Consider the following 25,323-nt stretch of genomic DNA (forward strand, 5'->3'; position numbering starts at 1 on the left):
TATTTTATTCATTAAATGGCGTCATTACCTACAAGGAAATGTACACTTGAATAGGAAAATAAAAAAAGATTATGATTTGCGAAAATTTGCACCAAAAAAGACAAAAAATGGAAAAAGAGCTGTATCGAAAAGGAAATCCGACGTTACTTTTATTTATCTACTCATCATCATAAGGGTAAGGTTAAATTTTCAAAATTGAACAATAGGAAAGATAACACCATTTATCGAATTTTAAAATTTTTAGGACCCATTGTGTTTGAATATGGGAAGATGGCAATTGGCATATCAAAAGGAAAGCTGTCACTTTTAATGATTTAGGATCCATAAAGGTTCAGTTGGATTTTCATTTGGTACGTAGATGAAATTTTTATAGCCCATTGTGTTGGAATATCAATCTCCTTCAAAAAAAACAAAAAACTAAAAATTTGTTTAAAAGTTGAACAATGGGAAAGATTATAATAACTTTCGATAAAATGGGTTTATATCATGTTCAAATAGCTGGCTATTTCTATAAATAAATTAAAATTAATGCTTATCGTGAAGTGGATTTTGTGGAGATTTTATTTAGGTAATAATTTTTACTACTTACCTGCTATGAGATTTTGATTCACGGACAATTTCCCGCATCCATAATTGCCCTAAAGTATTTAAGCCCGAATGACCTTTTCCCCGAATAAATTGTATCAGAATTTTGATACCCCAAATACTGAATTCCTGAATCCATTTCCTCAAATTTTTTTCCCCAGAATCCTTTCTACTCGAATTTTTTGTTCCTGAATCCTTTTTCCTTGAATTTTTTTTACTCGAACAAAAATTTTAAATCAGTACCATGGTAAGATGTTTCCAGTTTATGAGGTTGAAGACGAATAATTTGAGTGAAGGATGGCACAACCAGTTCCACCTTATGGTTGGAAGAAATCACCCAGATCTCTATAAATCACCCTCAGAAAAATTCAGCAGGGGACGATGGATGAAAGGAGCACAAAAAAAAGTGGAAATGTCCAAATTCAAGTTGGACAGACAAAAATTTGTCAACAAGTGGGATATAAGTAAGTAGGTAATCGAAAAATTAGTTATTCAGGTGAATTTTTCTTCGGGGGGGGGGCGGGTTCATTCAGTGAAAAAAATTTGAGGGAATGGCTAGAAATCGAGATTATACGAGTAGAACATAGGTATCTTTCGTTGAAATTTTATTCTTCATATTTTTTTTTGCCTCCTCCCTCCGCCATTGTGTTACAAGTTTTGTATTCCTTTCTTTCTACCGAAAAAACTGTTTGCTTATTACATATAAGGTTGATAATGAAGCAGTGTGATTGATTATGGGTAATGGGTATTCCTGTTCCAAAATTTGTTTACTTCAGTAATGACTGAAATTTTGAAGCCTATTGTGGGTTATACCCTAATGAGTGCACGAAGTATTGATCTCGTAATTTTTTTGTGGTAAATTAAGTGAATTTGTTCATGGTGATTTAGGATCATTTTTGTGCTGTAAAATCGAATTGAATTTCTCAGGTGATTAAGAATACATATTTTTTTTTTGTGATTAATTTCATTTTTTTTCAATGTATTTGTTAGTACTTAATTTTTTTGTGATAATTGTTTTGTCTTGATTCCAATTTTTTTTGGTAATTTCAAATGAATTTTTTTGTGTATCGGTTTTGAATGGACTTCTTTGTGATTATTTTAGTGCATTTTTTTCAAGATGATTTTCACTTTTTTTTTGGTTGAGCCCTAGCACAACGTCAACCCCGTTACCAGTCACAAGTAATTTTGATTCTGAATGAATTTTTTGTGATTATTTTCAGTGCATTTTTTTCAAAGTGATTTACACTTTTTTTTTGAAGTAATTTTGATTAGAGTTTATTTCGTTGCGATTCTGATGGGTTATTAGAATTTGAGTTATAATTTAGGGACATGATTTCAAATGTTTTTTTGTGGTTTCATTTGTGTGGGGGGGGGGGGAGAATAGATGTGTTTGTGTTGATTTTAAATTAATTTATTGCAGTTGAATTTAATGATTTTTGTTGATTTCAAAATAATTTTGTTGCTTTTGATGAATTTTCTTGTGACAATTTCAAATGCATGTCTATGTATGTAGTAAGTAGGTATGTACTTGAATCCTATTGTGGTAGTGATAAATAAATTTTTAGTGGTGATTTCTATCTAGTTCGAAATTTTCTCCTTGGATTTCACATCAATTTTTTTGTAGTAATTTTCAGTAGTCCAGTCATTAAAGACATTTTTACAGGGAAAATTATTATCAAACAGATCTTTCGCAGATATTGTTCACAGAGGTCCCCTCAACAACATACTAAATGTCCTGGCTCCTACGGGGTCCGTAACCCCCTTAAAGGGGGGTGGAACCTCCCCCAAAATCAGTTTTTCGCCATTTTCTCCCCCGCATTGCATTTTAGCGAAAAATATGTAGTTAGATAAAAGAATCTACGTCAAATTTCCGATCTAATGATGTATCAACTTTCCTTGTATATTCAAGGGGGCGGAACTGCAACCATTCAAATGTGGGGGTTTTTCTGAAAAATACATAAAGGCTATAGGCGCCTAAGAGGGGTGAAATGGTCCCCGAAAACGTTCGAGTTGATATTAGCATGGAAGGTAGGTATCATTGAGAAACTTCCGCGTGGAAAGTTTCAGATCCACACCCTCCCCTTTTTGGGGAACCCCCCTTTTCTGATACTTCAATAACACTTTTCTAAGCCCCATTTCAACAGATTTTGAAAATTTTTCAGTATGTTATGTATATCCTTATTAGGTATCCCCACAAAAATTTTCAACCCCCTCCCCTCATATTTACTCCTCAAAATGGTGTTTTTTCATTTTTTTATGTCTATTAAGAATCAAGATTGCGAGGTACAATTTTAGAAACGCGTTTTTTGGATGTATTTTTGACCCCCAAACATCATGTATCTACTTTTTTTGCTATGGTGCGCTGTGCTAAAAGTTGAAAAAAATGTGTCTTGCGGGTAGGGGGTGTGGAACTGTGAAATGAGAATTTTGGGAAACATAAATATCAATGAGTATAGGGTGTCGTTTTCTTATGATTCGATACCGCTGAGCACTAATATGACGTCAGATTTTGTTTTATACTCACACAGCCCCTCCGGAGCCCTCAACCCCTCCGGAGCCCTCAGCCCCCCACCACAATTTTTAATATTTTAAAAATAAACTTGCCTTGATGATTTATTTCTACCTATTTTTTTTTATTTTTTTATAATTCAAATTAACCTACCCACAAGCGCAGCTGTCTAGTCTTATAATTATTCCTCTGCTCAATTCCTCTGGCCTGATTTCATTTCAAACTGCAGGGTGTCATTTTGAGAGATACGCTCGCAAGAAATGTGCAAAAAGTGGCGCCTGGCGCAGAATCCCCCTCGCCTTAAAATGTCAAAAATATGCTTTATTACGTTCATGTTGAGCACAACTTCAAACGACGATAGTAGGGAGGGTATACTGGTTAAAATTGTAGACCTTTTTGACTTGTCGGCAAATTTTCAGACTTTCTTTCTTGTAAAAAAGTGTTTACTTTCTCATTAAAATTGAGCCAAATACTTGATTGTTGAAACACTTAAAAATAAAATTCAGCCTATGAAATTTGTCGTTTTTAATGCTCTGTCAATTTGTTTTGCCAAATCCAGAAATTTTTAGCTGAAAAGGAGTTGCAAAAAAAGTTTGTCTGGTGTAAAAAAATACTTAATCTTGGACCTGCACTTATTGATTTAAAATTTTCTCTTTCTCTTTATTCTCTTTAAAACTCTGCTAACATATCCATGGGAAAATTGTGTGAGGAAATGAGAAGCTAGAGGGTGGAATCAAAGCAGTTTATGAGCCCGAGCAAAGTTTTCTCGCCAGAGGATCCATTGTGCTGGCTACGAAGGGCATCACATCGCATCGTAAGCATAGTATAAGTAAAATACTACACGATGAGGGAAAAAAGAACACTCGTTTCAACATATACAGAGTACCCTACCTAGCTAGAGCTACATACTACAAATGTATAAATCACGACGCTCGCGGTTAATAAGAAAACATCATGTAGAAATATAAAAAGGCGAAATCCTTCAGGGTATATGAATAGTGCAGAAATAAGAAAAAGAAAAATTGCCGATACAACAAGTTATACGGTAACAATACCCGACCCTTCGCCGTAAATTACATTTATTCGGATCTCTTTTCATAGTGATGCCTCTTTTATAGTACACACTACACAGTACACCATATTTAAATCGATACGTGCTTTTTGGCGTTTATACAATATAGTCAAGTAGGTGGGGTACACTGAGCATACAGGGGAGGTAAAAAAAATCATGGTATGGTTCAGGTTGTGTATAGCGTGTCTGTCGCGTTATTTAGTCCCAAAAATATTGAGATTTTCATAGCTTCAGAAATTATGCCCGCTTCACCCTCCCCTCCAAAAAATACTGGCACTTTAAAATAGATATTTACAGCATATTATATTACCAAAATGATACCATAGGTAGTTATAATATTAGCCCAATCGATTCCCCATTATAATACATGTCTATTTACACGCGAATAGGATTATATCCGGATACACTTCATCACGTGCGGTTATTCTAAACGTATATTTTTAATCTATTCTTAATGACACGAAAACCGTGAAAAAAAACAAAGAACTCTTCGCACGAATGTGTTGTTTTTTGGTACCTCATCATCACTGTGTGGTTGTAGTCCAAAGCGAACAAAAAAATTGCCGAGTTGAATCGAGGCTCTCGTTAAAGTATTTCAGATAGGTTTTTAGTTCGAGTGTTGCAAATATTCGTATACCCATTATTGGACAATTCTGGTATTCTTTTTTCGTAGCAAGGTATATGGATATGTCATTAAACGAATTCTTTCCTTTTTTCTTTCTCTCTCGAAGACGAAAAAGAGTAAGAGGGCACTGGAGGAAAGAAGAAACTTCAGAGTTACTTAATTGAAAATAGAAAAGTTGGATGCTGAACGAAACTTAACGCGGATTATTTATTTTAACGAAGAAAACAGCCGTCACACGTAGTTTTTAAAAAAGCTCGTATCCAATCTTGATACGAAAAGGGAATAAAGAGTATCGAGTTAAGAGATGTCACAGTACTATAAGGGGCAGCATCGTTGGTTGTTAATTGTTTCGAGTGACGATGCGAGAATTCATTTCGATAAATGTCAAGTGGTTGGTAATATTGGTTTAGTTGGAATGGCGAGTACTACGAGCTGTTTTTTTTTCAAAGTTCTTGTCATATTCATGGTGATATGGGGTGACGAAGTAGAAGAAGGTGTTAGGTGATTTTTTGAGTCGAACCAGATTTTTTTTTGGTTCAAAAACTGAAACTTCTCTCATTCCCAAGAAGAGATTTGCATCGTAAAAATTTGTCCATAGAGCCCCTGGTGGGATTTTTCGAGAAATTTACTATGCATCTAGTATGTGTTCAGCTGCCCACACGTGCTACAGCTACACATACCATATACGGATCACCAACGTCAACCTAATAAATTATATCAAAGTAGGAATACAAAATTAAATTAACTCGGTTCGTTTAATAAGCAGCTCAGCAACAAATGACAATCCTTCATCGTTTCGCAGTGACCTTTTTAACGCGATTAATTAATTTTAATTATTGCAAATACCTACCATGTGGAGATTTAGTCAAAATAAACATACTACACGAGCACTATACATATATATACGAGTACACATTCGCGTATTCTTTCTCTTTTAGCGTATAATACTTATCTACTGATGGTCGTATGTACCAGAGGGCTCACAAAATGGAGTACGCTTTAACATTTATAATCCTTTTTCTTCTTAATGATTCACTTTGCAGGACAGCAAGTGAGCTGGAGGGTCGTACACGTTCAACATTTTTCGTCGCGGAATCATTTGTACACATGAAAGGAGGACGTAGTAAGTATTTTGTAGTAGGCTAGACTTGGGTAAATAAAATCTTGGGATAAATTTTATTTCTGTGAATTTCATCTCTCGTGTCTGATATCTGCACGTAGGTATACCTACTCGTTATTACTTAAAAGATGAGCCTCATTTATGAGAGGTTTCGTTTACCCCTTACATATATTATGCTTTGTTTTATAAGTGGATCCTAATTTTTCAACTGGGATAATCTGGCTTGGACTTAACTCAGGATCAGAAAGGTTGATGGACGGTTAGAGTGAAATAATACCTATGCAAGACGGTTTCAAAAATGACAAAAAATGTGTTTTGGGAGGAAATGCATAAATGTATTAATTTTGCTAATTAGGATGGTTTTTATTTTTCAGATTGTTTTGTTGTAGTATGAGTGAAAACTGGCGCCATCTACATAATGGTGGATCGCGAAAAAAAATCGGCGAATTCTGAACAAATTTAGCTGAGACCTTCGTTTTCAGTTGAAAGTTACCTACCCAAAAAAATATTTAGGGTTGAAAATGCTCCTGGAAACAAGATTTGAAGCCTTCAGAGAAAGGGAGCATTTTCGAAAAATTCGTGTTTTTTTTCGCTCGAGTCCCTACCCAGCCTGTTTTGGGAAAAATGACCCAGTCCCAAGTGAAAATACTCATATCTGAGATTCTGAATCGATCTATGCTATTGCCGTCAAAATCCAAGGTCTTTTTTAGGGGTCTACTTGGCATTTAAAAATTTGCAAACTGCTTATTTTCAGACAACCTCACGTTTTGAAATTTTTTTTTCGCATTAATTGTGCCAAAATAGACAGCTGGAAAAACATTTTCGAAGGCACATTCCAAGTGGTGCCAATTTTGTAATAGTGAGTGTGAGAAAGACTACTTAGATGAAAAATATGGTTAATACCAAGATAAAGGAGATATCCTTATAATTTTGTTATAGGCGAACTCTGAGAAATATTCGTTTTCGTCAGAAAGTAAATATTTCTCAGGTGCCTGCTTAGCTCGAGATGGAGAGACTTAGTCGATCTACTACACTACTGTAAACTGGGGTAACATTGAAATCGCGGGGTAACATTGAAGGGTGCGGTTTTTCATCACGTTATGCTCCGTGGCAGTGGAACTATGAAGTATGGAACAATTCTGACACTGGGAATGGATAGAGTACACTTTGGCAATTATTTTTCCTATTTTATCATTTTCAACTAGTGGTTCCAACACCAGTGAAAAAGCAAGCGAAAAAAAGTGGTGTTTTTATCAATTTTAATTAACATGAAAAGCTTGGTGTCTGGAATTTTGAATTTTCAAATAATGAGTCAAGTGACATTATAGATGTGTTGGTACACCTCCCGACTATAAATTAGCGCATTTGTTCATGTGCCAAAGTTCTTCCCTGAGGAGTAAAAAAATAATATTCAAACTAGGGTATAACTTTGAAGGCTATAAAAAAATCATGAAATTTTAGTAAAATTGGCCAAAAATGCATGAAAATGCTTGAAAACTTGAAAAATAACTCTAAAATCATTAAAAAATCATGAAATTTGGTCAAATTGACCAAAATGCATGAAAAACGCCTGAAAACTAGAAAAATTTCAAATCATCATTTTGGAGCACCCTTTCATAAATTCAATTGTGAATATTGATCATTTTGTAAGTGCTTGACGCGTCTTGAGCCGTTGAGCGAAGCGCATTTCAAGGGGCCTTCAAAGCTACCTCAAATGCTGGGTAACTTTGAAGGGCACTTCTTTTGGCTCTTGCGCTTGACAGGAAAGAGGTAGGCAACTTCTGTAACCGCCAAAACGTAGTGCTGACAAAGGTTTAGCAAAAGCACCACACACATTTCCCCTACCTCCGCCATTCATACCGCTAAACATAAAAAATGCTGGAAAATCCTTCAATGTTACCCCAGTTTACTGTATTCATCTTACAAATATACTCAGTTATCTTTTTAATCAAAACAAAATGATAACTCAAGGAGCAAATTATGTACAATAAGTTTAATCGGAAATATATACAATAATTGAGATGTCTGTACCAAATAATTTACAAGAATATAGACGCAAATTAAAGTCCCTCGGTGGTGTAGTAGGTAGAGCCGCGGACCTCCGTTCACGGGGTACCCGGTTCAAACCCAGCTACAGAGGCAAGCTTGTGCGTGTAATTAAAAATCTTTTGTGCAATTATCAACATTACACGCCAAGTACTGGGGGACTACCAGTTATTAGCCGAGCTAACAGATAATGCACGCCATCTGTTAGCAGAATCAAAGAAGCTGAAACTGGTTCTAGCATCTATAGAGGTCAACACTGAGGAGCTCAGGGTCTCTAAACTACCCGGCTAGCTCCAAGGTGCTTGTGTAGATGTCACTCGTAAGCAAGGGGAAACTACTAGTGGAAGCTCGAAAATAAATTTCCATGAGATACGTCATCAACGCGATAGAGGCAACACCAACATAAAGGATGTTAGCCCAAATACCCAATTCGGCATAAGGGTACGCGTTGATTTGTACGCAATACCACCACTAGTGGTTATACGACTCGATGATGATGATGAGACGCAAATTATTCTGTATTGCCATGACGTTACAATGGCGGCAGCATAATCGGCCAAGATTATGCAGGTGTCTTGAAACGCACGCGAGAATAGCTCGGAAGATAGTTATAAAGCAGTGTAAAACAATGAGAGATAAATTACAACATCATCTTTAAATTAAGTAGTCAATCAATATGTGAGTAACATCTCATCACCTATGGATTGATACAATTACGCTTAATGATATAGTCTACATAATTAGATAAATTGCAGGTGCACTCAACCCTGAATAAAAGGTTCAACGATTACCTGAGGAAATGAAGTACATTTCTAAATTAACTGTTCACACGTTCCCTGCCTCTCCTGTGTGACCCCAATACTAGTCGCTTCGGCAGATATGATTAGTAGCTCCATTTTTGTAGGGTTATTGATAAATAATCTATAATCAAGAGTCGTTATAGAGGTAACTAATGACTCTTGAATATTGAATGGAGTGATGCTATCTAGCAACACTAAGTTCACAGCAATTGGGATTAGCACAGAGAGCTGATCACTTAGTGTTTTCCCTATCTCGTAATTGACAAAGTAGCAGATGCTGTTTTACCAATACTTACCCCGGCCAGGTGCGCGAAACAGAGATTATCACAACTATTTATCATAAAGAAAGGTTAAAGAAAACATACGCGAATTTTACTTTAAACTTGTATTGTACACAAAAAATAATAAGTTCACAATAACGGATTATTATAAACGAATCAAAGACTTAACACAATTAATACTTAAACAAATTAATAGTATGAAATACTATCAGGGCCGGATTTAACATTAGGCCGCCCTAGGCAGAAAAGAATTTGCCGCCCCTCCCTCCCCCCAATTTTTTTGTTTTGTGTGGACATTTTCGCCCACCTATAATTCAATTTTTAATCAAAATACAAAAAACGTAACTGATATGAATACAATATCAATACTTATCTACGTACTACGTAGGTACTCTCTAAATTTAAAACAGTGAAATTTCACTGCTTAGCAGTCACGACATTTTGGCTTTTTAAAAGCAGTAGTTTTTTACTGCAAAACAGTAAAAAATTTACTGAATTGATCAGTAAAAATGATTTTTACTGACCAATTCAGTAGATTTTTCACTGTTTTGCGGTAAAAAACTACTGCTTTTAAAAAGCCAAAATGTCGTGACTGCTAAGCAGTGAAATTTCACTGTTTCAAATTTAGAGAGTAAGTAATCAGTAATCAAGTATCAGAAACATTGCATTTGTTTATTATGTTTTATAAAGTGCTGGCAGCCAAAAAATCTATTCTAAATCCATATTTTTAATGAAAAACTAGCAAACCCGTAAATTGCGCGATTCTTCAAAATGTAATAATATACATTTTGAAAATTCAGTAAGTAACTACATAATAGGTACGTAGAAGGATCACAATTTTTTCACTGTTAGTTATTGGGAAATTCATTTTTTACAATTGAAGCATGTGTTACCAAAACGCACCAAGTCCAAAAATATGTTGAAAAGAAATTCATGGTAGGTAGAGGTACTTAGTTAGTATACAATTTGGAAACGTAGAAATGGCCCAAATTGGCTGATTTTTTGATATGTTGTAGCCAAAACCCTTGGGCACAACATATCATAAAATCAGTCATTTTGGACCGCAACTTTATGCTAGATGGCCTTGCAACCTCAGAATGTTTGAAAACAGACTTGTTGCCTTTTGGAAACACATGCTTGAATTAGTATTATCCTTCTTTTCAACAATTGGCAAAAAGCAGTGGTTTCATTTCTTCAAAAGTTTACAAAAATGTTCACTTTTTGGCAACATTGCAAACTTTTACCAAAAATACCAAAAAAAGAATCGTTTTTTACCCTATAGTTTTACCTAATAAAAGTGACAAAAATAATTGCAAAAAAATGTAGACTGCATAATTTTTTTTTGTCAATAACTACCAAAATTGCTACTTTTTGCTAAAATAGACAATGTTTCTTGTTTTTCTCCAAATCAACAATTTACAAAAATGTTTTGTTTTCTAGTTTAAAAAAAAATAAAAAAATAAATAATAATTTTTATCAGAAATTACCAAAAATCTTGCTAATTCTTTTGCTGTTATGCTAAGATTGTCAAAGTCTCAACTAAAGTGACTCGATCTGCTGCACCCTCTGCATGAAGTGGTGAAAACTTTCAACCTTGACTATATCAAAAAACGCTAAACAAAAGCTCAAAACTTCGTGACATGTGGTATTTCACCTAAAATAACAACCTCTGGATAGAAAGGCTTTAAAGTGTAGATGTGTAAGTTTATGTTGTAGGTACAAAAGGTTGTGTAGTAAACTGAAAAAAGTTCAACAATTGATTAAGCCATATTTGATGGGTAGACAAAAGTACTTATGTTGTACCCGGAAAGATCGAAGTTGAAAAACAATTTTCGACAGAAAAAAAAGTTGAAGTTGATGTTGAAAGCTCAGCGAAAGAAAACTTCATGACATGAGGTAATGTTGACGATGCACCATGAAAGTTTTTTTTTTTATAAAATCAACTTTTTGTCGTAATTTCATTTCACATTTTAAAATTTAGTAAATTAATTTTTGAGCTTTTTTAAGCTCATAGTGAAAATTGTTAAATTTTCAACATAAACCTGCATACCTATCTACTATTTAAAACCTTTCTATCGAGTGGCTGTTTATCAAAATTGGTCCAGCTGTTGCAGAGATCTTACTGTGACGAAAAACTGACTTATAATGAACTTTCAAACTTTCTCTGAGCTTTTGCCATAAATTTTTAAAAGTTTTTTACAGTCTAGAATGGTTTTTTCGCGGTAATCTTTCAAGGTACAATTTGTATATTTTTTTACACATCAAATTAGATCAAATACTAAATGATCAAAATTTTCAAGCTTTCACTTAGCTTAGCTTTGACTGTGAACTTTTGTAAGCTTGTTTTCTTCAAGATTTGTCTTTTTGTGAAGCTCTTTCAAAGGGACAATAATATATGTATGTACTTCTTTCCAAATTTTAAGCTTTTGCTGAGCTTTTACCATCAACTTTTTTTTGTCAAAGTTTGTTTTTCCCTGGAGATTTTTTGAGGTACAAATGTAGGTACTTTTGTGTACCCACCCAATATGACATAATCGATTATTGAGCTTCTTTGAGCTTATGGTGTAACTTTTTGGCCTTTCAACATAAACCTGCACATTTAGACTTTAAAGCTTTTCTGTTGAGAGGTCGTTCATCAAAATTGGTTCAGCCATTGCTGAGATCTCACAGAAAAAAGAATCTGGTCATGATTTAAAACTTTCAAGCTTTCACTTAGCTTTCACCAGGAACTTTCTAAAGCTTTTCTTCTTCAAGGTTTGTCTTTTTGTGATGCTCTTTCAAGGTATACATATTATACGTACTACTGTGTATAGGTACTTCAAATGCGCTACATATAGGATAAAATCAATCATTGAGCTTTTTTGAGCGTTACAGCGCAACTTTTTGAACTTTTGATTAAAACCTGCACATCTATGGGTTAAAAGCTTTTTTTTGAGACATTGTCGAGCAAAATCGGTTCAGCCATTGCTGAGATCTTAAGAGTCGAAAGAATCCAGTCATAATTGAGCTTTTTTGAGCTTTTTATAGGGCAGCTTTTTTTGTAAACATCTATGCATTAATTTTTCTTCAACGTTCGACTTCTTTCGATGCTCTTTCAAGGTATGTATAACATACATACTTCTCTGTATGTGTCGAATGCACTACGTATGGGCTAAAATCATTTATTGAGCTTTTTTGAGCTTGAAAGCGCAACTTTTTTGTGAACTTTTTTCTTCAACATGTGACTTCTTTTGACGCTCTTTCAAGGTATAATATACGTATGTACTACTGTCTGTACGTCAAATGCGCTACGTATAGGTGAAAATCATTTATTGCGCTTTTTTGAGCTTTAAAGCACAACTTTTTTGTGAATTTTTTCTCCAACATGTGACTTCTTTTGACGCTCTTTCAAGGTATAATATACGTACTACTGCCTATACGTCGAATGCGCTACGTATAGGCTAAAATCAATTATTGAGCTTTTTTGAGCTTTAAAGCTCAACTTTTTGAACTTTTGATTAAAACCTGCACATCTACGGGTCAAAACCTTTTTTTGAGACATCGTCGAGCAAAATCGGTTCAGCCGTTCCTGAGATCTCAGAGTCAAAAGAATCCGGTCATAATTTTAATATATAGATGAAATCCCTACGTTTTCGTATGTTGAAAAAACCTTTCAAAAAACGCGTAATCTTGATTTTGACCGCGTGCAAAACCAAATTTTTAGGCATGAAAACTTGAAATTAGAGGTAATTATCGGAGAACCTTTAGTGGCATGTGATAATTCTAGAAGAAGAAAGGCAAAATTACTGCTCGAGCGAAGCGAGAGCGAATTTTTTTTTGAAAAAATGGGTTCAAGAAACAAAAAAACGTCCATTTTTGCATGTTTTTAGGGTAAAAATCGCGAAATCCGTATATTTCCGTTGGTACCTACTTTTTGCCAAATCCGTACAATTTTTTTTTTTAAAGCAAAAATCTGCCGCCCCCTAAAATTTGCCGCCCTAGGCAGCTGCCTATACTGCCTATACGTAAATACGGCCCTGAATACTATAAAAAACCTTTAACCGAGGGCCTGAGCTCTCCTATATTTTAGGGTACTTTTAACTTGTCAATTCGCGACTCGTGTCGTTTAAGAACTGCGACGAGTTTAGGTAGCTAATTTGGCTAGCCAGCCAAATTAGCACCTTGACCACGCCTATTGTTACCAGATTGGTAAAGGGTTGACATACGAGTATGCTTTATTGACGAATATTGGTAGTGGCTTTAAGGCATATACTTCCTACTCTAACATAATCATCCCTGATTTCCAGATTAATCGAGGGATGAGCCAAAAAAGTACCAAGATCTTACGAGGAAATTAACAAAGTATCGCGTTATATAAAATAGTACCATGTCCATATGAGGGATTAACGACGCGACACGTTATAAGTACAAAATCACCATCTATGGATGGGTACATCGAATGTGCCCTATTGACAAAAATAATGTGATAGCATGCTAAAATGCATGCTTTTATGCATAGCATAAGCATGCGTGAATTTGGACTTTTTTCAAAAAAAGCATGCGATTCAGCCTGCGAATATCATGCGTAAAAGCAACGTTAAAGCATATAAAATTAAATAGAAATTAAAAAATTTTTTGCCCTGGGTGGGAATCGAACCTGGGACCCTCATATTTTGATACTCTGCGTTACCGAACCAACTCGGCCACTTTGCTGCTTGCAAAGAGTGGAGTTATTTCCCCATAAATGTTTGTACTTTTTGAACTTGAGAGAAAAATTTAAAAATTTGATAAGTTCACAACGCACAAACATTTATGCGGAAATAACTCCACTCTTCGCAAGCGGCGAAGTGGCCGAGTGAGTTGGCTCGTGGAAAAATCTATACCGCGGGTCCAGGGTTCGATTCCCGCCCAGGGCAAAGATTTTTTAATTTCTATTTAATTTTTTTAAATTTTTATTTAATTTTATATGCTTTACCATTGCTTTTACACATGATATTCGCAGGCTGAATTGCATGCTTTCTTTGAGAAAAGTCCAAATTCATGCATGATTGTGCCAACACGCCTGTTTTTATGCATAATTTTGTCAATAGGGTGTGGTTTCCAGAGAGCCGAGGCAGGGCTCCCTGGTCACCTATTTAGCTGGTTGACCTTAAGAGGAAACTATCGCGAACTGTTCCATCAGAAGACTGATTTTTTCAATAGGACGAAGCTGGAGTTGGACCCCAGCTTCGACAGAATTATGCATGATTGCCTTGAGCGCGCCCCTACAGTAAGATTCGTATAATCTTACCTAAGGTCAGCAAGATCATAAAACTACATAGCAGAGGGATTACATTATGAACACCTACAGGCGGTCAGGGCAGTCCTGGTCATCACAATTTTCTATTCATTTTCGCCTATTTCAAAAAATTGAAAAAAAATTTATATCTAGTTTTTGACTTTTTACTTTTTATCAATTTTTTGATTTTTTAAAATTGGAAAAAATGATCAAGAAATTGGCACCTTGGCACCACTGCTTTCCAAAATATTTCTCCATTAAAAAAATACATGCTGAGTAAGAGTTGAAGCAAAAAAACACGATTTTTTTCGAAAATGTCCCCTCTTCGAGAGGCCAAATTTCTCCTCCAGAGGCACCTACAAAGCTGAAAATTTTTGTGGGTGACTTTCAACTCAAAATAAAGGTCTCTGCTGAATTTTTTCCAAGATCCAATGACTTTTTTTTTCGCAATCCACGCCAATGTATGTACCTTACTTATCTACATTTTACAGTGAGGCGGGTTCTGCGCCAGGCGCCACTTTCAGCTCATTTTTGCGAGGAAACAATTGGATTTTCAGCTGCCGAAGTTGATTATAATAATCAGAGACGAAACCATGGTGGGAGAAGGGGTGAGGAGGGGGGAAATATTCCTCTAGACAGGAGAGAGGTGGGGGGAGATTGAACTAAAATTATAAATAAGTAGGTACTTTCAAAAGCAAAATAAATTGTAACGGAAATCATTGCACTTCGAAATCACTTCTGTTTTGCCAGAAAAGAACCCCTATTTTTATCTATAGGTTCCTAACCCAGGTATGGTACTATACTTATGTACTTTAGCAACAAGTCCGTCATAAAAAACACGTTTGTTTTTTCAAAGCTTCAAGCACAGATGTACCACGAGATAAGCTTTAAAGAAACCTACAGTTGCGTTCGTAACGATTGAAAAATTTTAAATTCAGAAACGACGAAAAGAACCGACTATACAAAAGCCTATAAAAACTTTTACCTACCATTCGAAGAATATGTTTCTACCCTGGTGAACGTAGGTTAGGTAGGTAGTTTAACATTAGAAATATGAATTATAAAAAACGTCAAATTACTAGGCCAGATTAGTCTAAAGATGAAGTAGGATTTGGTACACGAATAGAAACAACGCATATATATGTAGTAAGTAAGCATTACAAAGACGAGAACTGATTACCTTTTTCAATAAAGCATTTGGAAAATCTTGCTATATATATAAAGCGAAATGAGCATGGCTGAGGAGGCGAGGTTTACCAAGAAATGGGATTTTTTTAGATAGGTACCTACATAAGATGGTAAATTTATTCTGCGTATTTTACGATAGGTATAAGGAGTCGGCGAGAGAGGTAAACGGCACAGGTGAAGTGTAGGGGAGAAAAAAGACGTAATTTTCAATCCGTTTCGCATTAAACAAACGTAGAAAATTTTCATTTTATTATGATTTCGAGTTCGACTCAATAATTCATTAAGTATAAGGTTAAGTCTTGCAAGACGAACCGCACGCTCGTAGAATAAATTGAAAATTTTCAAGGTATAGAGTCAACGTCGACTATTTTATACTGCGTTATCCGACCAGCCGGATTCGATTTAACGATTTTTTTTTTCAATTTAGGCGATTTTTTGCTCGTCTAGAATCGTAATAAAAGGCGAAAAAATAGAAACAAATTGATCGAGTATAATTTCGCGACGACGACGGTGAATTAAAAATTAAAATATCATTATCTTATTAAGTACGACGTTTTATTTTTAAAGAACTTTTATCCGTTTTCAAACTGTTGATTTTATACAGCAATTAATCAGAGACAATTGAATTATTTTTCGACACCGCGTGTACGTGTTTGAGAATTCGATCGTCCAATGAAACACAATTATCGGTCGAGTAGATAATACTTATGCGAAATGGAAAGCTTGCCAGTCTCGAAAAAATAAACCATTACCATGGGATGTTTTCCAATTGAAAACCGATACTGAATGGAAAATTTATTTGCACATGGACGCGAGGCACGTGGCGTTAAAATTTAACACGCTTTTGCTGAATTTTGTGTAGGCTTGTCAACGTGTTCTGCGATCTGTATTATAGTAAATTATACGTGTGGTATGCACAATGTAACTATGGTAGTCTGTTTTCTGCTCAACTTATACGTATAGGGGGATTTTCTGTAGGTAGACTAACAGGTACATGCAGATGGTGGTTGAAATTCACGCTACCCTTAGTGAAATTTTCTTACACAATGCGTAACGTAATTAGATAATATAAAACATGATTCTTCACTTACTATAAAGCTATAAATGACTCCGTCGGTTCATGACTCCGACGACTTGCATCTCCTTTTCGAGCTGCCACACTATCGTATAATAAATAGAGGCTACCTATTCTCTGTGTATTCAAATTTTACATCAAGTGTTTACCCAGTTAATCGCGATAATCGTTGTTGGAGCGATGTTAATAGATTTTTAGAACACTTTTTCAACTCGAGTAAGTTAATTTAATTCGTCCTCGCTCAGCATTTGGCACAAATGTAAGTAGGTATGAGAGACAAAAAGAAAGGTATAAAATGATGAAAATCGTTTACGTGATAAGATTAGGTGTAAGTATGAAATTCTTATCTAGATTTTTGTTCTTGAAAGTTGAGATATTTTACATTAGGCATGAATTAAGTCTAGCTGAGGTGGCGAGAAAAGAGGAGGCATAAAAGATATCAAAAATCGTCTTCTCCTTGAAAAATGAGCTCTCAGCAGTTGGCAACATTTTTCGATTTTTATGTATGTAGGTTTATAAGTTGATTTTTCTTATCCACCTATAAGTAATTGTTTTACCTATTATTGAAGTTTGATGTTCTATCAGTTGTTTGCCCTTCCTCATTTTTCAATATAGAATTAACATGTGCATGCCCACAAAATTTGCAATATTGTTCGGATATTTGTATGATTTTGTTGGTGTTGGTGGTGTTTTCTTCTCTATATTAAAAATTATGATCACAACTATTGCACGTTCATTTGCCTAAATTGTGGCGGTTTCGGTAATTCGCGAAAAATTTACGATAATTTCATTCAGTCACATTGCCAAAAATGTTGCTCGCTAATTTCGCCGCAATTCTATGGCTACATTTGAGCATAAATTCATGTAACCCCAGTAGACACCTTGTTACTGTTTCTTGTACGCGTAATTCTCGTTACTTCGTCGAAATATTTCCTCAAAGGGAATATTTTGTATCTTTAAGGTGATATTTCTATTTCATAATAAAAATGCTTTCAAATACATCACAAACGTATAAAAAATTCAAAAACGAGTAGAAAAGGAATGAGTTGGATGTGTTTGGAAAAAATAATGTCCGTATAAAATGTTTGTTTTTTTTTCGAAGTAAATACTAATTCTCTATGCAATTATTTAGGAAGTTGTTATTGACAATGGAACCTTTACAATGTGTCAGCTCGACTTGAGCCAATTTTCTACAAAAAGAGTTGATCTCTAAGTGAAAATCTGAGAAGCATTTTGCAAAATAAAATCAATCGCCCTCCCTCGAATAAATTGAGACCATTTTCGAGCCGATCTGTAACCTCTGACACAAAAGTTAAGTCTTCTTCAGCAATTTGAAATCGTTTTAGAAAGCATTATTATAAGGAATAAACTTTGGCTGCTATAAATTTAATCGCTCCCCTGCAAAAAATGAGCGAAAAGTGGCGTCTAGCGCAGAACCCGCCTCACTTTAAAATATAGATTAAGTAAGAACATTGAGATAGATCGCGAAAAAAAGTCAATGGATTTTGAAAAAATTTAGCAGAGACCTTCATTCTGAGTTGAAAACCATCCACAAACATTTTCAGCTTCGTAGTTGCCCCTGAAAGAGAAATTTGGGCCCTCTAAGAGAGGGAAATTTCGAAAAAAATCGTGTTTTTTCTGCTCCAGCTCCTAGCCAATCTGTTTTGAGAATGGAGTAATATTTCGAAATGCAGTGGTGCCAAGGTGCCAACTTTTTCATCATTTTTTTCCAATTTTGAAAAATCAAAAAAAAAGTACCAAGCCAAAAAAATAAAAATCTTTTAGATTTTTTCAAACTTGAAATTTTTACAACATTTTATCAAAATGGAAATAGCAAGCCGGAATTTACTCTGCAAACTAATTTCAATACAATATGAAGTCGACTGCGTGATGGTTTTAAGTGGTTTTGAAGGTTTCAGGAACTTTTTAAAAATTTCAATTTTTCTAAAAAATCTATGAAACCGTTCAAAAAGGTCGCTGGAGGCTCCAAAATCACTTGAACGCGCCTGAAGTCGTCTTCAGAGGGTGTTAAAATTACATTGCAGAGTAAATTTCAGCTTTCCATCTCCATTTGATAAAATTTTAGATCTATACTGGAGGCTCCAGTAATTTTCAAAAAGTCGCTGGAGGCTCCGAAATGACTTGAACCCACCTGAAGTCGTCTTCAGAGGGTGTTGAAATTATATTGCAGAGTAAATTTCGGCTTTCCATCTACTTGATAAAATTTTAGATCTACTGGAGGCTCCAGTAATTTTCAAAATGTCGCTGGAGGCTCCAAAATGGCTTGAAATCCACCTACAGTCAACTTATGAGCGTATTGAAATTAGTTTGCACAATGAATTTCGGCTTTCCATCTCCATTTGATAAAATTTTGGATCTACTGGAGGCTCCAGTAATTTTCAAAAAGTCGCTGGAGGCTCCAAAATGACTTGAACCCACCTGAAGTTGTCTTCAGAGGGTGTTAAAAATGAATTTCAGAGTAAATTTTGGCTTTCCATCTCCATTTGATGAAATTTTGGATCCACTGAAGGCTCCAGTAATTTTCAAAAAGTCGCTGGAGGCTTCAAAATGACTTGAAATCCACCTGCAGTCGACTTCGTAGCGTATTGAAATAAGTTTGCAGAATGAATTTAGGCTTTCCAACTCCATATTAAATTTGATGAAATTTTGTGAGAATTTCAAGTTTCAAAAATCTGCTGGAGGCTCCAGAACTGCTCAAAACGCTTTGAAACAATTCCCAATCGATTTGGCAGGTCGAAAATAGGGTATATCCCAAATTTTAGCTTTCTAGGTCAATTTGGTAAAATTTTGATTTTTCCCACATTTTTGGCCAAAATTTGATTTTTGAGAATTTTTGCCTGCTCTTTCGATCTACTTTTGTACGGTTTAAAAAATTTAGTGCAAGTCTTATGTTGGAACGCAAAATCTCGATTTCGGCTGACCTGTCAATCAAAGTGGCCGCCATTTTGTTAGTAGGGTCACCTTAATTTTTTGAAGACAAGGGCTACAAATGTTTTTTAGGACTCCCCTTTTAAGAAAAAAGTTGTCCAGGAGGATCAACGGGGGGGGAGTGCAGTCTTTCTGTAGCTGCATGAAATTCGTAGTCTACTTTATTTCACAAGTCCAATATAATATTTTACTCATTTTAGGAAACGAGAAAATTTATCCACTCATCTAACTGCAATACAAAGCGTACTACATATTTAATAGGAAAGGGAAGTAACCTTTTTATTACTTCGCCATCAAATGATTTCCCAAGCAACACATGAACTTGGTTCGCGAGCTGAAAACAGATATTTAAGTATCGGTTCCAAGGTTTGCCAGTTCGTTCTTTGGCATCCTAACTCGAAGAAAACTTTTTCATCAATAATAATTTTGAAATTATAAACACACCCCCATCCCCCTTCTCTCAAAAAATGGGAATAAACAGCACTCTTATGCATGCTTAAATTCGATGAAATTATGAAATCCTATTCCACAACCTACCCATTTACATATTTTGTAGCATCACTTTTACCAACTTTTCGTGCACAACTTACCGCTGAAAAAAATTCCAATAATAAAAAATGGAAACAAAATCACGTGAAAAGCCACCCCTTAGCCTACTTTTATTAAACCTCTTCGCGAAAAAAATCTACATTTGGGTGCCTATTTCACTCCTCCATATGCCTACCTACATTTCGCAATATAAAAATATTTAAAAGGAAAACCAACGAAATAAAATTCCTATACGACAGAAATAGTAAACCGAAGTAATACATAGCTTACATATAGGTAGAAAAAATAACACACGAGTCAGAAAAAATACCTCAAAATATATCCATAAATAAAGCCACTGTTACCAACCCTCTCTCCTGGAAACATTAGACAAAAAAAAAATATTTTTATTTCGATATTATCGAATAAGTTGAACTTTTCTTTCACTCTACGAGTATACAACCATATCGCTGTATCAATTTCAGATTTCCCGAGGGGTAAGAATAGAATCCAGAATGGGGGGGGAGGCGAAGAGGAACTCTAAAACGTTCGGAAAAACACCCACCAATATAAATCCTTACGAGTGCAACAGGCATGTTGAGAAAATTTCGCGGTTTTTGTTGCTAGAATTTTGGAAAATACAACTAAGTAATTTAAATTATGCATAATAACTTTTTCGATAAATACAATATAGCTCCGTTTTAGGAAATTATTTATAGAATTCGCCCAAGTATTAACCTAAGTAAGAAGTACAAGTACGTAAAATGCTGCGGGAAATTTTAAAATTACGCGGTTTTTATTTTCTCTTTCGTCGTTGGGTCACTGAATCACGTTGGCGTATCTAAGTCGAATACAACATGGCTTTTGTATCGCTTCGGATCTCGCCATTATTCATTTTATTAAAAAAAAAAAAAAGAGGGAAAAACTTCAATGAGCAGAAAAACTCGAGTCAAGTTGAAAAAAAAACCCTCGCTCGAATAAAATAAAAGTAAACAAGCGCAATATGTCTTACAAAACGTGCAACAAGTATGAAAAAACATTCCCCAGGAACATAGCAGTAGAAAATTTTCTAAAAACGATTTCCGTAAAGTTCATTAATATGGTAATGTAATTAAAACACACCGTCGTCGTCGCGTTGTTACGATAAAATTGCAAAAGGGGCAAAGAAAGGCGAGCAAAGGGCACGGAGAAGTTTACAATGCAAAATTAATATCGCAAAAAAAAAATAAGAAGAAAATTTTGGCCAGAATATATTTAATTGAAGAAATATTTGAGAGCTGCCATTACACGAATGAAAAAAAAGAGAAAAAAAGGCACACTTTTGAAAGAGCTTAGAGCGGAAAAGCTCATGGTCGAGATGTTTCGCCCGGTTATTTTATATATATTTTTTCTCGAGCCAAGGTTTTTCCACTTCTGGAGATGAAAAAAAAATACACCGTACGTTTTCTTTATTCTACTTTAACTATTCGCTTGATTTTTCATTTAGCTGGAAAATTATACACTTTTATCCGAATTGAAATTATCAACGGAAGTTCGCGCTATACTCGGAGATTTCGCAACAAGTGTGGCGAAATTATTACGAATCAACCGAGTGTTCGTTGCAATAGTCGCAGTTGTTTGATAATTGTACCGGTATAGAAGAAGAATAGCAGATTTTTTTTCTCATTTTTTTCGTATAAATTTACATGTTTTCCGTTCATTGCTTTCGTTGTGCAAAATTAACCAGATGAAGTTGTTTTTTTTTCTTCAGTTTTCATCGCGAGAAAATTCAAAGGATTAAAAATACCAGCGAGTTTGGTTGTATTTATTATAGACGAACTGTATAGGATATTCTGCTACATCAGCCAAGCGTGGTCAATGTCGTCGTATGTGTATTTGTTTACTGCCCCTCTTCTCCACCTTGTATATATTTTCCTCCTCCTCATCCTGCTTCTCATCGAGCAGTTCTGCTTGTCATGTCTTTCAGTTCAGCTCACACCCTGTAATGTTCATGTCATAAATATCCGGCAGCTTGATGGCTGCCAGTGTCAGTGTATTGTATTTCGCCTAATTCCGGCTTATATACGAATTGACTTCTTAATACAAAACGTGTGAACTTGATTCGTAAAAAATATAAGCCTCGTGACAATATTGTCGCTTTGGGATATGATAATATGTTTCCAATTTTAGCAACTTCCTAGTTTACTGGACGCCTACGCGACGTCTTTGGCTGGGCGAAATTACGTATTTTTCATTTTCTTTTATACACCATCGAGAGATTTGAATCGAGTTGGTGGGTTTGAACTGAAATGAACTAAGAATTGTTTGCGATTTTCGCGAACGCTGGTGCCTTTTCAATAGTTTACGTTTTATTTCTTGAACTGAAAATCATGCGATGGCCTGAGAATTTTTAGGGTATTCGTCGTTTGTGTTTATTATTTTTCTTTTTCGAATTTAGAAACGTTCTATTTTCCAAATTATTAGTGTTCGTTTGGTTTGAAAAAAAAACTGAAGCATGGGAAATTTTTACTCTTTTTTAAAATCTTTTTAGAACAGGGAGATGGAGGGGAAGGGGTACTAAATTGCCAAGAAAAAGAATATCGATAAAAATTTTCTCAAAAAATATTTTTTTTTCCATATTTGAAACTCAAAACACACAGTTATAATTTTTTTTGAAATCGTCTCCCAAAAAATAGAAATTATAATAATGACAAGAGAGTGAATATGATGAGATGTCTTTGAGTAAAAATATCCTTATAGCGTCTCAGTTTGTAGGATTTTCGATTTAAAGTACCAAAAACACTCAAAAACACTTGAAAACGCATCAGAATGACTGAAAATTACCAAAAATGATGAAATTTTGCCAAAATCAATCGGTTTGTGGTCAGAATTATCAAAATGGCTAGTTCTTTCTTTCTCATTTAAGTAGCCAAAAATTAAATGTTGTTCTTGCCAAAATTGCAAAAAAAAAACTTCATTTTGTTCAAATTTCCAGAAAATTTTGTATTTTTGTGGCAAAAAAGATAAGCCAGTACTCGATTTTTGTGCTGCCCAAATTAAGTTCTACCTTTTCTAAAGAAATTCAAACAATCTGAAAAAAAAACAAATATCGCGATGAAGGATCCAGGATAATTGGAGAGGCTAAAATTTGGATCCAGGGGGATAGTTTCACAAAAGATGCGGTCATTTGCACGAGTTTCGAGAAATTCTCTACGAATCATAGAGAATTTATGATGTCCTGAATTTTTAGTCTTGCATTCTGAAAATTCTAGAGATTCCAAAACTCACACTGGAGGCTCCAGAATTGGCCAATAATTGTGAAAATTGAATACCCAGAGGGTTGGTTTTAGACAATGAAATAGCTACTCGAGCAAATTTTAAAAATTTCTTCACGAGCAGAAAATTTTGGATTTTTTAAATTCATTTATTTTTGTCTTCATAAATTCTCAAAAGTCTGGAGATTTCAAAAGTCACACTGGAAGCTCCAAAATGGGCCAACAATTTTGAAAATTAAATCTAAGTAGAGTTGAGGTATGATTTTGGCAATGAAAAAGCTACTCGGGCAAATTTTAATATTTCCTCACGAACAGAAAATTTTGAACTTTTTGAATTTGTTTCCTTGTCTGATCAAAAAAAACACCTTCGAGTTGTTCGACTGGAAATCGTCTGAATTGTTGATAAACTCGTTAAACAGGTCATAAATAAGCACTACTCGATTTTTAGCTACCAAAAGATTCATTTCCTCACCTTCTAGAGACAAATTTGAAAATTTTTGGAGAAAACGAAAATCGTGCTGGAGGCTCCAAAATGGCCAGAAATGGTGAAGTTTAAATTCAAATGGTTAATTTTAGACAAGTAACCATCATTCGTGTAGAACAAAAATTTCCTCACGAACAGAAAATGTTGGATTTTTTGAATTTTTTTCCTTGTTTCATAGGGGAAAAAACACTCGAGTTGTTCGACTGGAAATCGGCTTGAATGTACCTAAATAAACTCGTTAAACAGGTCACGAATAAGCACAACTCGATATTTAGCTGCCCAAATTCATTTCCTCGCCTTCTAGAGATGAATTAAAAATTTTTGCAGATGTTAATTTAAAAACTAATTTTCATCATTTTTACTCAGCAAATTACACGCTTTAAAAAAAAAGCACAAACTGCTGAAAATATCCAATTTTTTTATTTACAAAAATTCTCCAAAAATCAATTTGAGGAGCCAAATTTTGGTTGGTGGGGGGAGGGTTTTTCTGGCCATGCTCTTTCCAAAAATCGCAATCACATTTAAAACTGTTGAGGCAGCCATATTGAGTGATTTCTTTGTCAGATTCCTTTTAAAATGAGTTTTAATCTGATAAGAGTTGCTTTTGCTTTTCTAATTTATAAAAATTTCAATTTTTGTAGCTCTCAAACCTTGTATTGGGATTGGTAAACTTTGAAAATCTCTCAACAATGTCTTCAATAATCCTATTATATGTAGCTATTTACAAGTGATATTAATTACATAGTTATAGAGTGGGTGTTGGGAAAGGTCCGATTACACACCTTGATGTGGACAGGTATCTCTCTATATTCTCTCACAATGATTGACCATACCTGGCCCCAGTCAAGCTGGTCCAGCCCACATCCAATACATGGGATAGCGAGTTTTTTGATTTTTCTACGAGCACATTCTCTGGCAAGATTTTGGATACCAAGGGAGAAGTTCTTATATGTTGGTTTGTCGTAGTAGTGGATTTTTGTGATGATGCAGAATATTATGTAGTAGCCCCGGCTCACTCTTCCTTCAATTTTACGCTTTAGAGTTGACACTTCCTCCACATTGTGTGATTGGTTCAGCAGCTTCTCTCTACCTCCAAAGTGGCGGATGAAGTCCTTCGCTATCACAGCAAACATTCCGAAGTCTTGGCTGTCACAATGTGCTAGTGCAAACAAGGGCCCTTGTAGAAATGTGTCTTTGTTGGCTTTCTCCAGCATGAATAGGCCATTGGACTCGGGACGCTGTTAAAGCCCTATTTCCCAATCTTTGTCTCCTAATTACTTCTGCAGCAGAGGAGATGAGTCTGGTCTCAACATCACAAGGTGTTGGTTTGTGCATGTCAAGATATTGTTTGTATGGGAGAAGATCCCCCACACTGGCAGCACTGACTGGGGCATAGAATCAATCTTGGACTCGATGAAGCACCAGGTATTGCATAGCAGGTATGTAGACATGGTCACTGAATAACAGGGGCCCTATTGACAAAATTATGCATAAAAACAGGGGTGTAGATGAGAATGTGTGAATTTGGACTTTTCTCAAAAAAAAAAAGC

At 35.1% G+C, this 25,323-nt stretch overlaps 1 protein-coding gene across 1 annotated transcript in view; it reads right to left on the reverse strand.

Annotated features, from left to right (window-relative positions):
• The window catches only part of Scp2 (Sarcoplasmic calcium-binding protein 2), a 122,722-nt gene that overhangs the window by 40,161 nt on the left and 57,238 nt on the right, over window positions 1-25,323 (reverse strand). The gene's annotated exons all lie outside the window — the stretch shown is intronic.

This window comes from Planococcus citri, chromosome 4 (assembly GCF_950023065.1).
Source record: "Planococcus citri chromosome 4, ihPlaCitr1.1, whole genome shotgun sequence".
In the NCBI taxonomy this organism is placed as follows: Eukaryota; Metazoa; Arthropoda; class Insecta; order Hemiptera; family Pseudococcidae; genus Planococcus; species Planococcus citri.